Source organism: Arachis ipaensis, chromosome B10, assembly GCF_059453495.1.
Source record: "Arachis ipaensis isolate K30076 ecotype BB chromosome B10, ASM5945349v1, whole genome shotgun sequence".
In the NCBI taxonomy this organism is placed as follows: domain Eukaryota; kingdom Viridiplantae; phylum Streptophyta; class Magnoliopsida; order Fabales; family Fabaceae; genus Arachis; species Arachis ipaensis.
This window is the reverse complement of record NC_142435.1, coordinates 142,492,077-142,507,039: the sequence shown is the minus strand read 5'-3', so window position 1 is coordinate 142,507,039 and position 14,963 is coordinate 142,492,077. Positions and strand designations below refer to the sequence as shown.

At 36.1% G+C, this 14,963-nt stretch overlaps 1 protein-coding gene and 1 pseudogene across 1 annotated transcript in view; both read left to right on the top strand.

The window, feature by feature from the left end:
- Window positions 1–14,963, top strand: part of LOC107621807 (UDP-glycosyltransferase 83A1-like) — a 61,870-nt gene that overhangs the window by 21,344 nt on the left and 25,563 nt on the right. The window lies entirely within an intron of this gene.
- Window positions 8,972–14,336, top strand: LOC110267737 (protein FAR1-RELATED SEQUENCE 5-like; annotated as a pseudogene).

The window sequence follows — 14,963 nt, the reverse complement described above, 5'->3', positions numbered from 1 at the left end:
AAAGGGGAATTATATTCATAAAGTTGGAATTATATTCAAATTTTTTAACCAAATTTAACAATCTTTTATAATATTTTTGAACAAATTTTCATATGATATATACATTATTTTCTACATATTCTAGAAATATTTGCTACTTAATTTTATTTATGCCTTATCTAGTATAATATCACAATATCTGATGATTTTTTATTCTCAATAAATTAAAAATAATTATGATGTCTTTACAAGTAATTTGATTAGTGTAAAAATAAACATGATATAAAATATATCAATTTTTGCTATTATCTATTCTTTGCTTTTATGTTTTTGTACATGATCAATCTACCTTTATATTTGTTATTATCAATTATTAAAAGCTAATCATTTTAGTCGAACTCTTGTTTGAAAGAAATAGAAGCAAAAACTACATTAGCCATTGTTAAAATTTTGATAAAGCTTCAAATCAATGGCATGAACATTACTCACGGTAATGAAAGCATAGATGAAGATTCAAACTTGATTTTCTCTCAACTAAGGTCGACACAATGAGCAAGACCTTATAACGCACTATAAATTTAAAATTCCCCAGTAACATCATCTAGCGGTATGCAGTTTTAGTTTATATGCTACACATTTTCGGTTTTCATATTTACGTAAGAGATGTTGGCTTCTTACGATCAAATAGCAAAATTAATTTCATTATCTTTGATCAAGAATAAAATTCTATAGGATCTAAATAATTTGAATAAGAATAATCTCGTACCTTCAGGATGCTAGTTCAAAAATACTTATCATCTATTTTACTCCTTTAGTAATAGTGAATCTTTCGAACTCATTCGAAATTCATATATTATTTGTCAACACGAGTTCCTGTCTTATTTTTTATTTCAGATTGTTTTAATCTATTCACAACATTTATTCTTATACTAATCGCTCTTTTCCTTCTTATAATATTTTCTAATTAGTTTCAATGAAGCAGCACAAATGCAAATTACTTATTCTTATAGATACAATGAGATATATTTCTTCTCAATTGTTTTAATGTATCCCAAATTTCTCTAGTTATTTTTACATTGATATTGCTAGTAAGTATTATTTTGTTTTTCAATTATATTTTAATTGCTCAATGCTCACACAGTCCTATTTGCATTTTTCCTTCATTAACTTCAATTATTTGTTTCTTAGAGTGATGAAGTTTAACTTCAGCTTTAGTCAATAAATTCAAAATATGTGTTTGCATTGTCACATTTAACTTCTTTTCTAAATTAGAACTGTCTTATATATTACTATATTATGAAATGCTGAGGTCAACATAACAAGGACGAATTTGAAGTCAACTCAGAAATAAGGTGATGAAAAGGACCAGAGAAGTCCTGTAGCGGTGAAGACCACACCTTGGAAATAATGACTATGGTAATAGTCACTCCAAACCCATCAATAGAGAAACCAAATTCTGCCAAATGCTCTAGTAACATTATCTAACATACATAATTTTAACTACATATTTACATTTTCAGTTTCTATGTTTTCGTTAGAAATTTCGAATTAGCACAATTATGCAGGTATTTGATCAAATAAAATCAATCACGCTTTGATTGCTCAGTATTTAATCCATACTATTTTATTCAAGTCTTTTTTCATTTTTTTTCCAATTATTCTGCTCCCCGAACAAAGGGATCCTATTTTAGTTTTAATCGACAAATTCAAAACATGAATTTACAAAACAAAAAAAATCCAAAAATTAACTTGAATGATAATTGAGAGGTGAATAACCTCAACATATAAAATTGATACGTCCTATACTACAGTGAAATAATTCGTAAGCATAACCTACACGCTTATATAATTCTTTTATTTTAATCTTTAATACGACATGGCCTCTTATAAGGTATGGACTAACCTATATACTTAAACCATTTTACCTTAATGTATCTTACCATTTCATATTCTAACCTTGGACATGCTATATTTTGTTGTATATTGTCAATCTGTCTTTCATTGTTGATTGACTTTCTTTAAGTATATCTGATACTATTGTCGAAGTCTTATATACAGGGTAATACAATCATGCCGATGAAAAAAAAGAGCATCAACCGCAGTACCGCCATTTAGATTATAATTAATGAAATATCTGTACTCTTTTATTTTTATTTTTTTTGTCATTTTCATCATTCCTAATTGATCTATAAGTCATCTCATACAAGATAAAACCGTTCCGCCACGAATCTTCAAAATCATATACGAATCTCCGACCGAGATATACTCTCTTGAGTTATAATTTGGTTTTCAAACAAATCACGACTTTTACTCCTTTTTAAAACCTAGTTATACTTCAATTTTCAAACGCAGAAGCTACTAAGCTATCTATCAATTCAAACAAACCGACATCTATAAGTCGGACTCATTTCAAACAACCCGACACCTATGAGTCGGAATAATTTCAAGCAAACCGATCTATAAGTTAGGACAACTCCAAATATCGGCAACATCTATGCTATGCCCAATTTTAAACTGGTCTATTATATCGGTTCACCAATTTTTCAAACAACTCAACAACAATATTGACCTATCAACAATAGTCCTCATTGATTACTACTAGTCATACTTATTGAATATGAAAACCAAGTCAACGTTTACTTGTTTTTCTCATCAATATTTCTATTCCTTATAAGTCAAAAACACTTTTTTTGATCAAATTATTCCAAAGCATCAACTGGCGTATCAACTGCATACAGAACAATTATCATGCAAATCATGCTACTTCTATCAACCTCACTATACGCAAACATCAAAAGCACAAACAGTTTCCAACAAAACCAAATCCAATCATATTTTCATCCATAAAATCTGATTCAATCCAAACAACCCGACATTTATACGTCGGAATAATAACTCTACACAAATTTGCATCTATAAGTCAAAATCAAGTCGATGCATACCAAGAACTTTTTTCAATGAAATATTTTATTCTCCATGACATAAGATTAAACTTGGAGGCTTATCCTCATTATTTAACCATTATTCCTAATCATTCTCAAATTTCTTTTACTTTACCATTCACCTACACCAAATTTCAAGCATGACTATCATTTTTCAACATACAACAAGTTGAGCTTGGGGGCTCCTACTATCCTGATTTCGAGTTATAGATCAAAAGCTCAACCTGTTTAAAGCTAAACAATCCCACAGGTCAAGCTTGGGGGCTATGATCCGTCTGTCACAACTTGGTTTAAAAAACCCATAAACTCGAAAACAAACTAGAGTCAAAATAAACACGTGCCAATCTCAACTCACCACAAAGATCTCTCCGCAAATCTCTAAACAAACCCATAACAAGCCATCAAAATTCAGTTACCGAATAATTAGAAAAGCTCTAAGGAGCAGTTTCAGAAATATCTATAACTGCTCCAACCACAATAAATTTATATATACAAGTGACTCATTAAGTCACAGGTACGTTATTCACTCTGAATATCATCCTTATTACTCACACTAAAACTTACTTGAGTGTCGGAGTCCCTTTTGCAGGTTCTCCACACTGCTCGGACGAGGAAGAAACTCACGGTGCAGCGTACAGGAAAAGGACATCGCCATTACTCCCTCAGCTGCATCCGATCTATACCTCGAAGTCCAGTCCCAGACAGAAACACATACAATGGGAGTTAATTTCAAATTAAAATTAAAGTATCTGATGTTTATTTAAAGCTGTTCACATATATTTATTTTAGAATAGTAAAGGTGTATTCGTGTGATCAGTTTCAAGTATTTTAAATTGTATGTTCGATTCAGTAGGATATCAGATGTTTATTATCCCTGATATCCGGATGGTTATTCTGGATAATATAGGTGTATTGTGTTTGATAAATTAGTAGTATTTTACCCTGGATGTTCATTTTTAACTCATATTGGGCCAAATAAACAGCCCATTATACATATTGTACAGATACTTCATTGGCTCCCTAGCGAGATTCTAATGTTTATTGGCGAAATTAGGGACTATAGTTAACTGTATTAGTAATTTTTTCTTAGTTTTTTTTTTTTTGAGAAAACATGACTTTAAACTGTCATGAGAAACATACAAAATTTAATAAAAAAATATCTAAAATCTAAAAATAATTAAAATCATTTTAAAAATTCTAAAATTTATTTTTAAAATTTCAAAATCTTTATAAAAATTCCTAATAAAAAAATATATCTAAAATTAAAACATCCAAAACTTAACAAAAAAGATATATTTAAAATTATTTTAAAAATTTTAAAACTTATTAACAAAATAAATCATCCAAAAAATATTAGAAAAATAACATCAAAAAATTTAGTAAGAAATATCTAAAACTATTAAAAAATTATCCAAATTTAAAAAAGTACAAATATTCAAAATATAAAAAATCCAAAACTTAAGAAAAAACATAAAAAACTAATAAAAAATATCCAAAACCAAGAAAAAGATGAACAACGACACGGATAAAGCATGGAGTTTGGATGTGACTAGGCACGGTGTCCTTCTTTTTTACTGGCTGTTCCGTCGTGCTTCGCGGTGACGTACGGCATCACCAATGGCGTGCAATGACACTTGGCAGCAGGACGCGTGTGGCATTGTGTTCGCAGAGAAAGGACGCTACACGGGTTTAGGCGGCGCCGGGAGGAGTACTGTGTACGTCCGGAAGCAAGAGAACGCTTTTGTTTACTTGTTTAGTAGACACTATCCAATATAAATAGTGAAAATTATTTTTTTATAATTATTTGCTGGCAAAAGTACGTATTTTAATTTTTAATATATTTGTAAAGCCATGGATTCTGGATTTTTTTAATAATAAAATAAATTCATATTTTTTTTAAACATAATTTTTGGACTTTAATTCTTAAAATACGATTTTTTTTTTGGTATTTAAGCACGTTCGCCGGAGCCTCGGCGAACTCTGTAAAAATTGGCAAGTTTGCCTAACCCTGGTTCGTCTAACCCCAGCGAATTCCACTCAAATTTTTTGAAAAACGCATTTTTAATCCATATCATTGTCTAGAAAATAGTATATAGATCTACAAACAGTATATAAGAATACACAAAAATACACAGACAACAAGCATGACTTCTTCAAGAATTTTTTTAATTATAAATTAAAAAAATGAGCCATATTTAACCAAAAAAAATTTAATTATAAATTTAAAAAATAACTATTTCCCAAAAATAATCCACTTCAAATATATCAGATTGGAAAGTTAACAACGGTAACCATTATCATCGTTTCCAGAGTACATAAGAGTACACAAAAGTACACAAGATAACCATCCTTGTTATTTTTGGAAAATAGTTATTTTTTTAATTTATAATTAAAAAAATTCTTGTTAAATATGGCTTATTCCAATGTACCTATGTATTTTTAGAGCCGATAACAATGATTGTCATTGTTAAATATGACTTATTTTTTTAATTTATAATTAAAAAAATCTTTGAAGAAGTCATGCTTGTTGTTGGTGTATTTTTGTGTATTTCTATATACTGTTTGTAGATCTATATACTATTTTCTAGACAATGATATGAATTAAAAGTGCGTTTTTCAAAAAACTTGAGTGGAGTTCGCCGGGGTTAGGCGAACTCTATAAAATTTATAGAGTTGGCCGAAAAGTTAGGCGAACTTGCTAATTTTTATAGAGTTCGTCGGGGTCCGGCGAACTTGCCAATTTTTATAGAATTTGCCGGAATCCGGTGAACTTGCTTAAATGCTAAAAAAAAAAAAATCGTATTTTTGGAATTAAAGTCCAAAAATCATATTTGGAGAAATATAAATTTTTTTTTATTTTATTATTGAAAAAATCCCCCACGGATTCCTTATTCCCACTTTACGTGGGAGTATCATTAGCCAACATTAAAATAATTAAAAAAAGAATCCAATTTTTTTATTTTTGAGAAAACTAGTAATTAGATATGGACCCTCTAATTAATTTTTTTCACATTTTTTTATTTTCTTTAATTTCAAATTCAAGGTAGTGGGGAGACATTTGTTCTACTTGTTGTGATAAGATCTTATGTGGATGCCCATTTCCAATGTTGCTTGGTTTATCAAGGATGACTTCATTTATTGTAGTTTGAAAAATGTCATCATATGCATCTATAAATAGAGGGGTCAATCTATGATACAGATGTTATTTGATACAGATTTACAGATATTCCCTTTTAATGAGTATGAGATGGACACCTGGCTGATTTGTTGCAGGGATTGTCTCCTGCTTTACGTTAGGGGTTGCTGAGCCATACGTTAGGGGTGGCTGAGCCAGAAAGCCAAGGTTTTTTTGTTTGTTTGTGTTTTTTGGACATGGCGTTAGGCCAAAGAATTGACCCAGCGCACACAAATAGAACCCTGCCCGACCCGAAGCACTACCCAGTACCCACGCAGAGACCTGCCCTTCCCTAACAGCCCCAAACCTCCCTTCCTCGCCCTTCCAGCGCTATCTCTGAAGCTTTACATCGTTTGTTGCATGGAGGCAAAATCAGGCACCTGGATCTTCAACCGTGGCCACAATCGGAATCCTCAGGTACTGTCTTCTTGAGGTCACCCATGCCGCGCCTACTCGGAGTCGATCAGTCTGTTGCTCGTGTTCAGCGATGACCATTTGTGCCTCTTCACAATGACTGCGACATCTCGCTAACACGCATGTCATTTCATTCTCCTTGGACTGCGCTTGCCAATGCCTTGAAGAAGCTCCTTCTCCTGCTTCGTGGTGATTCCGAACCTCACCTCCCGTCTTGCCTCCCCACATGCATTAAAGCTGTTGGCGACTTCTTTCTTGGTCCCTCCTCCCCATCCGTATTGATTGAATTATAAGCCGGTGAAATTTTTGAACGGATTCATCTCGTAGCCCGCATTGGCTTCGTGTGGCAGTCGACACTCCCGCTGCAGGCGCATTCGGAAGTTGCTGTTGTTCTGGTTTGGTCCTCGTCGCAGGTATGAATGTCATTGTTTTTGCTCTGTTCGAATTCGTGGTATTCGAAATTGTGTCTTGCTTTAGAGGTGTAGAGCATTGGGTAAATAGAGTTGAATTGAATCTATAAATTTAAACTGAATTTCCCTTTCAAAGTTTCTGGTTTTGAAACTGGCATAAGAGTATGAGTAGCTGCTTTATCCTTCTCTGTAGTTGTCAACTTTACTTTTGTCTTTACAACACCTCCAATGAGAATTTTGTTCTGAATTTCGTTGAACATTTGAAATTGTATCACTAGAATGCCTACTTCTCTCGACTAAACCTTAAGCCATGGTTAGCTGGTAGTAATAGACTCATGGTGACATTAACTTATTTGGCAAAACGTTTTTAGAAGTGGTATTTACATACTAAGTTAGTTACGGAAATCAGTCAATATATATAATCTACAAAAATATGTTGTTTAGCTCATCCTGAATTTTTATTTTGTATTTCAAACTATATTTTTTACCCGTGGTTGATTTTGGTATGTATCTTGTATGGTTGAATAATTTTTCATCCGACACTTGAACTGCAATCTTGTTTAACCAATTTTAACCAATTTTCATTTGCAAGTTTATTTACAGATGGTATTTAATTGAGAGTAAATTAATATTTGGTTAAAGGTGAAGCCGTGAAGGTGCTAGTGAAGTTATGCATTTTCAAGGAATTAGAATCCTTTCTCACGTTAGTTGTAGTTTACTTTATATTAGTGTGCTTGGGTGGGATTGTTATATCTTAAATACCATGGAAATCAAAGAGAATTTAAATGATGTATTTAAGATTTTTTAGATTTTTTACAATTGCTAAGTGTGGCTTAGATTTGTTATCCCTCTTTCTTCAATTATGTTTAACGTTCAAGTATTTCTCCCATAGCGTATATAGTCGTTGTTATGGAATACATGATTTATAGTCATGTACCTAATAAGATTAATAAGCATGCTATCAAGTATATGATTAAATATGAACTGTGAGAACTTCAATTCTGGGCGGATGGGAATTGCAGCAGCACTAATTTTTAGCATGGATTACACATTCCTTTTTAATTCTTTGCCATGGAATTCGTGTCTGTTGTGTATGACGCATGGGCAATGCAATTTTTCGAGTTTGTGTTGTTTATCAAACTGTTGCTGCCTGCTTGACTTATTGTAAAATGTGCTATTCAGAAGATCCAATTTTTTTTCTAGTTTCACCGCAGAAAGTAGAAGTGGTTTTTTGGAAGCATCTCGTTCGGTAACAAGACTAATGCTAGTTGGACTAATGAAAGTTGTCGTATCCTTTTTGAATGGCTGAAATAGCTGCGGTGTCGGAAGACCCCTTGTAATAATTTGTGAGTGTCTGGGATCTTGCAAACATGTCAGGTGAAAAGGGTGGTTACAGAGTGTTTCCCCCAATGGCACAACTGATGAGTCTCTCAAGAATGAGAGTGCAAAATAGTTGACTTTACCCTTTTATGGAATTATCAACTACGTCAGTTATTGTTGTGGTTCTGTGTTTTATTTTTTTTAATGTTTGGATTTCAGCTGAATTGATCACATGAACCATTCATTTAGGTCGAAGAGTTTGGAAAGATAGCAAGAATTGAGGGAACACTCAAACATCAAAATCTTGTTCACGGTCGCCACACTCTGATCTAAGATTGGATACGACTACATGTAAGTTTGTTGCACTTGTTGCTTTCTTCAAGAGTTCACCGGTTACATAATGTGCGTTAAATATGCAGTACTGTTTAATAGGTAGACCTGATTTGTGTTTATTTATTGGAATTGCTGCTGCTTGTTACTGTACATTCGCGCTAAAGTTATTCCGGCATCTCTCCCGTTTAGGACTAGTGATTGCATTAGGTCGAGAAAGCAAGATTGTAGGGTGAGGATCAACTGCTTTAGTTAAAGTTTGGTTTACCTATGTACAAATGCTAAGTCTCTTATAACTTCTTAATTCGTTGCGAGATGTTAATTAAGTCACATCCGTGCTAATGGTTACTTTTTCGCCGACTAAACATTTTCCAGGTGATTGACTTCCTTTGTTATTGAGGATGGATTTGAGCTTCGACTTCAGTGGTGGATATGATGATTCAGATTGGGTTAGTGAAGAAGAGTACTTCGAAGTGTCCTCCTCGAGTGGGGATGATGAGGACGACCCCATCGACAACGACTCCGATGCGGCTGAGATGGGTGATGACCCCCACGCGAGTGGCATCAGTTCAGATTCGAAGACATGTCTGGGTGATGCTCCTTGTTTTAAGTCGACAGAGGATTTCTTAGACAAGGTGTTCACTACCGAGGAAGATTCATATGCGGCATACAAACAGTTTGCCCCCCTAAGGGGGTTTGGTGTAAGGAAGGGTAACGTGGCTCGAATAAATGGTGTTTTGGTCAGACGAGACTTTTTTTGTCACCGTCAAGGTACAAGGCATGAGAAACACTACGATCGTCCAGAAAAGTATGGGATGAGAGGCTGGAGAGTCGCACAGGTTGTTTAGCAAAGTTGAAAATCTACTATGATTTGCAAAACCAGGTTTGGAAAGTCAGGAGGATAGACGACAACCATAACCACCCTCTTGCTACCACCATGTTTACTCATCTTCTTCCAAGTCATCGGAGACTAAGTGAGAGTGATAAGGCTCAAGTGGATAGTCTTAAAAAGTTCGGGATTGCCACTTCGAAAATTATGGCTTACATGGCCGGGCAGTCAGGGGGTTATGGGATGCTTCGTTTTACGAAGAGGGATCTCTACAATTATGTTCACAGCCAAAGAATAGCACAAATAAACGACGGAGACGCGGCAGCAACGATAAGTTATTTGAAAGGCAAAGCCAACGCTGACATGATGACGGTCGCCAGATATACCAAAACAGCAGAAGACAGACTTGGAAGCCTATTCTGGGCTGATGGGCAGATGATGGTAGATTATCGTCTGTTTGGTGACGTGCTTGCATTTGATGCAACATACCGGTCCAACAAGTACAAGAAGCCTCTAGTAGTCTTCTCTGGATCAAATTATCACAGGCAAACCGCAATTTTCGGTTTTGCGTTGCTGGAGGATGAGGAGGTCCATACATATAGGTGGGTGTTGTTGAATATTCTAGATGTCATGGATAATAAGAAGCCTGCCGTTGTGGTCACCGACGGGGATAAAGCAATGCGAGCAGCCATTGCGGATGTGCTGCCTTCAGCCAGGCATCGCCTCTGTGGGTGGCACCTGGAGAAAAACTGTGTCCTTAGGGTAAAAGAACCTGAATTTCGAAAGGTGTTCAAGAAGGCAGTTTACGCAAACTTCGATGTTGCGGAGTTTGAGGAGTATTGAAGAACGGCTGTAGAAAGTCTAGGGTTAATGAACAACAGCTGGGTTAAAGGCACCTATGATTTAAGAGAGAGTTGGGCAACAGCATATCTACGAGGAACTTTTTGTGCAGGGTATAGGACAACTTCGAGGTGTGAGGGAATAAATGCATTCATCAAAGGGTTTCTTAAGTCGACAAATAGCCTTTTGGAATTGGTTCACAGCTTGGACAGGGTGGTTAAAGATTATCGCAACAATGAGGTCACGGCCCAATTTTATTCGTCGTATTACACGCCCGTACTGACGACCGGTCTTGATAAGATAGAGTTGTTTGCCTCGAAGTTATACACCAGGGCAGTCTTCAAGGAGGTTAGAAAACAAATAAAAGGGGTTGGAAGTTTATTGTTTTTGGAGAAAGACAGCATAAGCACGACATCCGTCTACAAGTTCTCAAGCATAGGGAACCGTCGTAGGATCCGCAAGGTGCTTTATGATCCGAGTGAGCCGAAGATTGAATGTGATTCTATGATGTGGAACAGCGAAGGTATTCCTTGCTGCCACATATTTTGCGTGATGAAATATGAGGGTTTGGAAGAAATCCCACCAGGTTTGATACTGAGGCGGTGGTGTATTGATGCCAAAGAATGGACGGCATCATCAACAGAAGAGACAGCGAGGCAGGGCAGTCGATTACTACGGTATGGCGCGTTGTGTAGTGCAATGACGGTTGTTGCCAAACTGGCTTCCAATGATGCAGCTAACTTCGCGGTAGCTAGGGATGCAATATCCTCTTTGGCACAACGACTTCAGGTGCGAAGAGGAAACACGGTACACCGTGAGGCTGACATGAGGCAATAGGATGTTGTGAAGGAACCTTCGGTAGCAAAGATAAAGGGGGCTCCTAAGCGCCGCAGGGAAACGTGATCCTCCACACAGATCGAGGTTGGTCGGAAGAGGCGTTGCTGCACTTCTTGTGGGCTTCCAGGTCACACTAAGAGGACGTGCTTGTCCGAAAGGGAGATGAGCCAAGTCGGTGACCCAGAGGGGATATCAGCCACGGTCGGGCATTCATCCTCGAGAGAGCTCAGTGCGTATCCTAGAGAAACTACTTCTTCCAAGGTATATTTCCTAATTTCGGTTATTTTTTACATGTGACTTAGCTATGGATTGTGACATGGTGATCGTTTAGTGAAATTAACAATGCTTTCACACACAATGAAAGAGTTTACTTTAGTTTATAGTAAGTAGTTATTCTGTCTGTACGATATGTGTTACTACCTAGTGTCTCATCCCATCCCAAATATAAGTTCCGTAATAGAGAGTCAGCGTATCACAATCAGCAGAGTATCCATCTGTCATTCCTTTCTGTGTGTACAAAGGATCCCATGTTCGTGGAACTATAATAGGGGAAAATTAGTGAATTAGCTGGGCATTTACCATGTATGGTTTTCATGAGTTCTTCGTGTTTTCTTATAATGTTCCTTTGGGAAATCAATTATGAGTTTTTTAGTTTCTGGGTGTATACGTAAATTAAATTATCAGATTCGGATGAAGTGGTATTTCCGTTTGATGGGATTTAAAACCAGTGTGTGTTTTGACATCCTAAAATGCCGTCTTTATTAAGGGTGATTGAGTAGTTTCATCCAATTTTCTTCCACGGATGTACCTTTTATGGTTAAGACAACAATTTTTTAACTTTTTTGTCATGATCTTATTCCGTGATTACTGTTGAAGGAGGAGTTATAATTTTCTGGTCCGGCTGTATCGAAGATTGAGTGATGTCTCTTGTGTGTATTAACTTTAGGGGTAATTAATGTAACACTTTCAGGCAGAAGGTTTTTACAGGCATCTTCAATATAGTTTGTACTGTACATGTGGCATATACATAGTCATTATGTATTCGGAGGGGTACGGTTTCACATAGAACTTTGCTTATATTTTTTCAATTGGTTATTGCAACTCCAAATATAATTTATTCTTCGAATTCCCTTTGTTAAGCATAATTTGTTCATTTGGTTTGCAGGCTGCAGAAGGCTACTCTGGACCGGGTATTCCTAGAGGTTCGGGCTCCTACATACCAAGTCCTGCCGAAGCAAGCGCAACCCAGTCGTACCTACCCCAGATGAACCCACGGGGCGGTGGTGGCAACTTTTTCCTTGGGGGCCAGCACATACAACAATTCTTTGCCGCTCCAAGCTACTCCACACACCATGGGGCCCTTCCTACCCAAGCACCCGCAATGGTGACCTCACCCGAACAAGCTCCCATTTTAAACCCGACGGAATTTAAAATTCCTAGTTTCGATGCCTTCCAAGCAGTGGTTGCTTGAGGTATGCATCTTCCGTAAGTTTCTTCATTGAGTACTAACACAAATCTTGTTGTACCGCTTTAACGGACAACATATACTATCAATGTTATCGCTCATTTCAGAAAGCAATGGGCAGGGCATCGTCCCCCAACAGGACAGCACATTGAATTTCAAAACACCATTAGCAGTAGTTTACAGGGGACTACGTAGAATGGAGGCAGGTTAAACGACGCAGGTTGCGACGAGGTGCTTGTCTCCCACCATAATCCTAATAAATTCTTAGGTAGCAAAGGAATGGTTGACCCTCCAAGGGACAACGTGCGTTAGGCGTCGGTTCATCGTGTGGCGTTGTATACTTGGACATATATTTTATGCACTGTAATGGAGGTTGTTATTCTTTTAGTGCTCTCATTGTCAATATGAGTCTTCTGTGGCGCCCTTCTTATGAAATTAGGGATGGCAAAAAACCCCGGCGGGGCGGGTATCCGCAGGGATTTACCCGCCAGGGGCAGATATGGGGGACTTTTTGAACCCACGGGGACGGGGGACGGGGACCCGTTTATTATATGGGGCGGGGGCGGGGATAGTGGTACCCGCCCCGTGGGGATCCGTTTAATCCCCATTTATGTGAAAATACTAAAACGCCCCTATTATATATATATAAAATATGAGAGTTGAAGAACCCTAGCCGTCATTCACACTGCGTTACGCTCCTCTCTTCTGTCCTCTCTTCGACTCTATCTCTCTCAAACCGTTTCCTCTCATGAATTCATCACCGCCGACCGCCACCGCCACCTCCTACCGCTGAGCCCCTCACCAACAACGCTCAGATCCTCTCCTCTCAGTCTCGACGTCACAACATCAGTGAGTCGTCGCCGTTAGAGCGTCCAAGCCTCTGCGCCACTTCTCATTCTTCGTCGTCTTCGCCGTTGGAGTGTTCGAGCCTCTACGTCGCTTCTCAGCCATCGCCGATCTTCACCGATATCCGACCCTCTTTTCTTTCTTCTGATAGGTAGCTTCTATGAACTCTGAATTTCTTTTTTTACTTTGATTTGAAGTATTTGTGATTCTGATTTTGTTCTGAAGCATCAGAAATTTTTAGTTTGTGATTTTTAGTTTGTGATTTGAAGCATCAGAAATTTATGTTTTTTATTCTGATTATGAGTTAGGTTAACTATAATTTATGTTTTTTATTCTAATTTTGATTTTTATGATTTATGTGATGCTTTGTTAATTCTGTGATTTATATAATTTTATGTGTTTATGTTACAATTTTTTATTTTGATTATGATTTACATAATTTATGTGATTGTGTTCTAATTTCTTTGATTTAGGTTAATTATGATTTATGTTTTTTTATTCCGCTTCTGATTTGCATGACTTATGTTTGTGATTTCTGTAATTTATGTATGTAGGATTCAAGTAAATCAGAATCCACATCACTACCATTACAACTATTACAAGATGAAGAAGGCTTAAGAATTACTGAAAATTATGTTTCTATGATGTGATAAATTATGTTTGGTTGTTTATGGATTATGTATATGTTATTATGTTTGGCTGATTTTGAATGTAATTTGGGATTATCTTTATTTTCTATTTTTTTCAATTTTTTTTATTTTTCTTGATTTTTATTATTTTTTACAGAACTCCGCGGATATCCGCGGAGACCCCGGTCCCCGGCGGATACGGGGTCCCCGTTACCCGTAGCGGGGACGGGGCGGGGACGGGGACAGGTTTTGGAGGCGAGGGACGGGGGGCGGGGGGCATGTCCCCGCCCCCATGGGGACCCGTTGGCATCCCTATATGAAATGTTGTATACGGTTGGGTTGTGTTAATTTAAACTTATATGAATGTTATACTTAAAAGTTTAACTATAAGATGATGTAAATGATGATGAATTGTGGCTAGCCTTTTCGTTGTAGATATTGGCAGGTTGATTGTTAAGATAGAGGAATGGTGAAAGATTTTATAATTGGCAGGTTTATTGTCACTATTTTTTTATATTTTTTTTATTAATAGCATGAATATTTTTGTTTAGAATTATTGTATGTTCACTTATCTATGTCATCGTATTTTTTTAATAGAATTTTTAGTCTTCGTTGTTCATGATTTTTTTTAATTACTTTTATTAATACGTATTTTCTGTATCTCTTTATTTTTGTAAATGACTTTGTAAATTTTTTACTATGTATTCTTAAATTGTATATTTTTTATTTATTATTATTAATTTTGACAATGTAATTTTTATTAAAAAGATATAGTTAAATACCATAAAGAGTTCTAAAGGAGAGTTTTAACAAATTATCACAAAAGGGTACTGATTCTCAAAACATAACGTTAATTCTTTTCAAAAGTGATTATAGGTTAAGAAAGTGTAAAAATATTATATATTTGAATGCTATAAATTCATGTTTCCTTTAGTAATTTTTGTGTA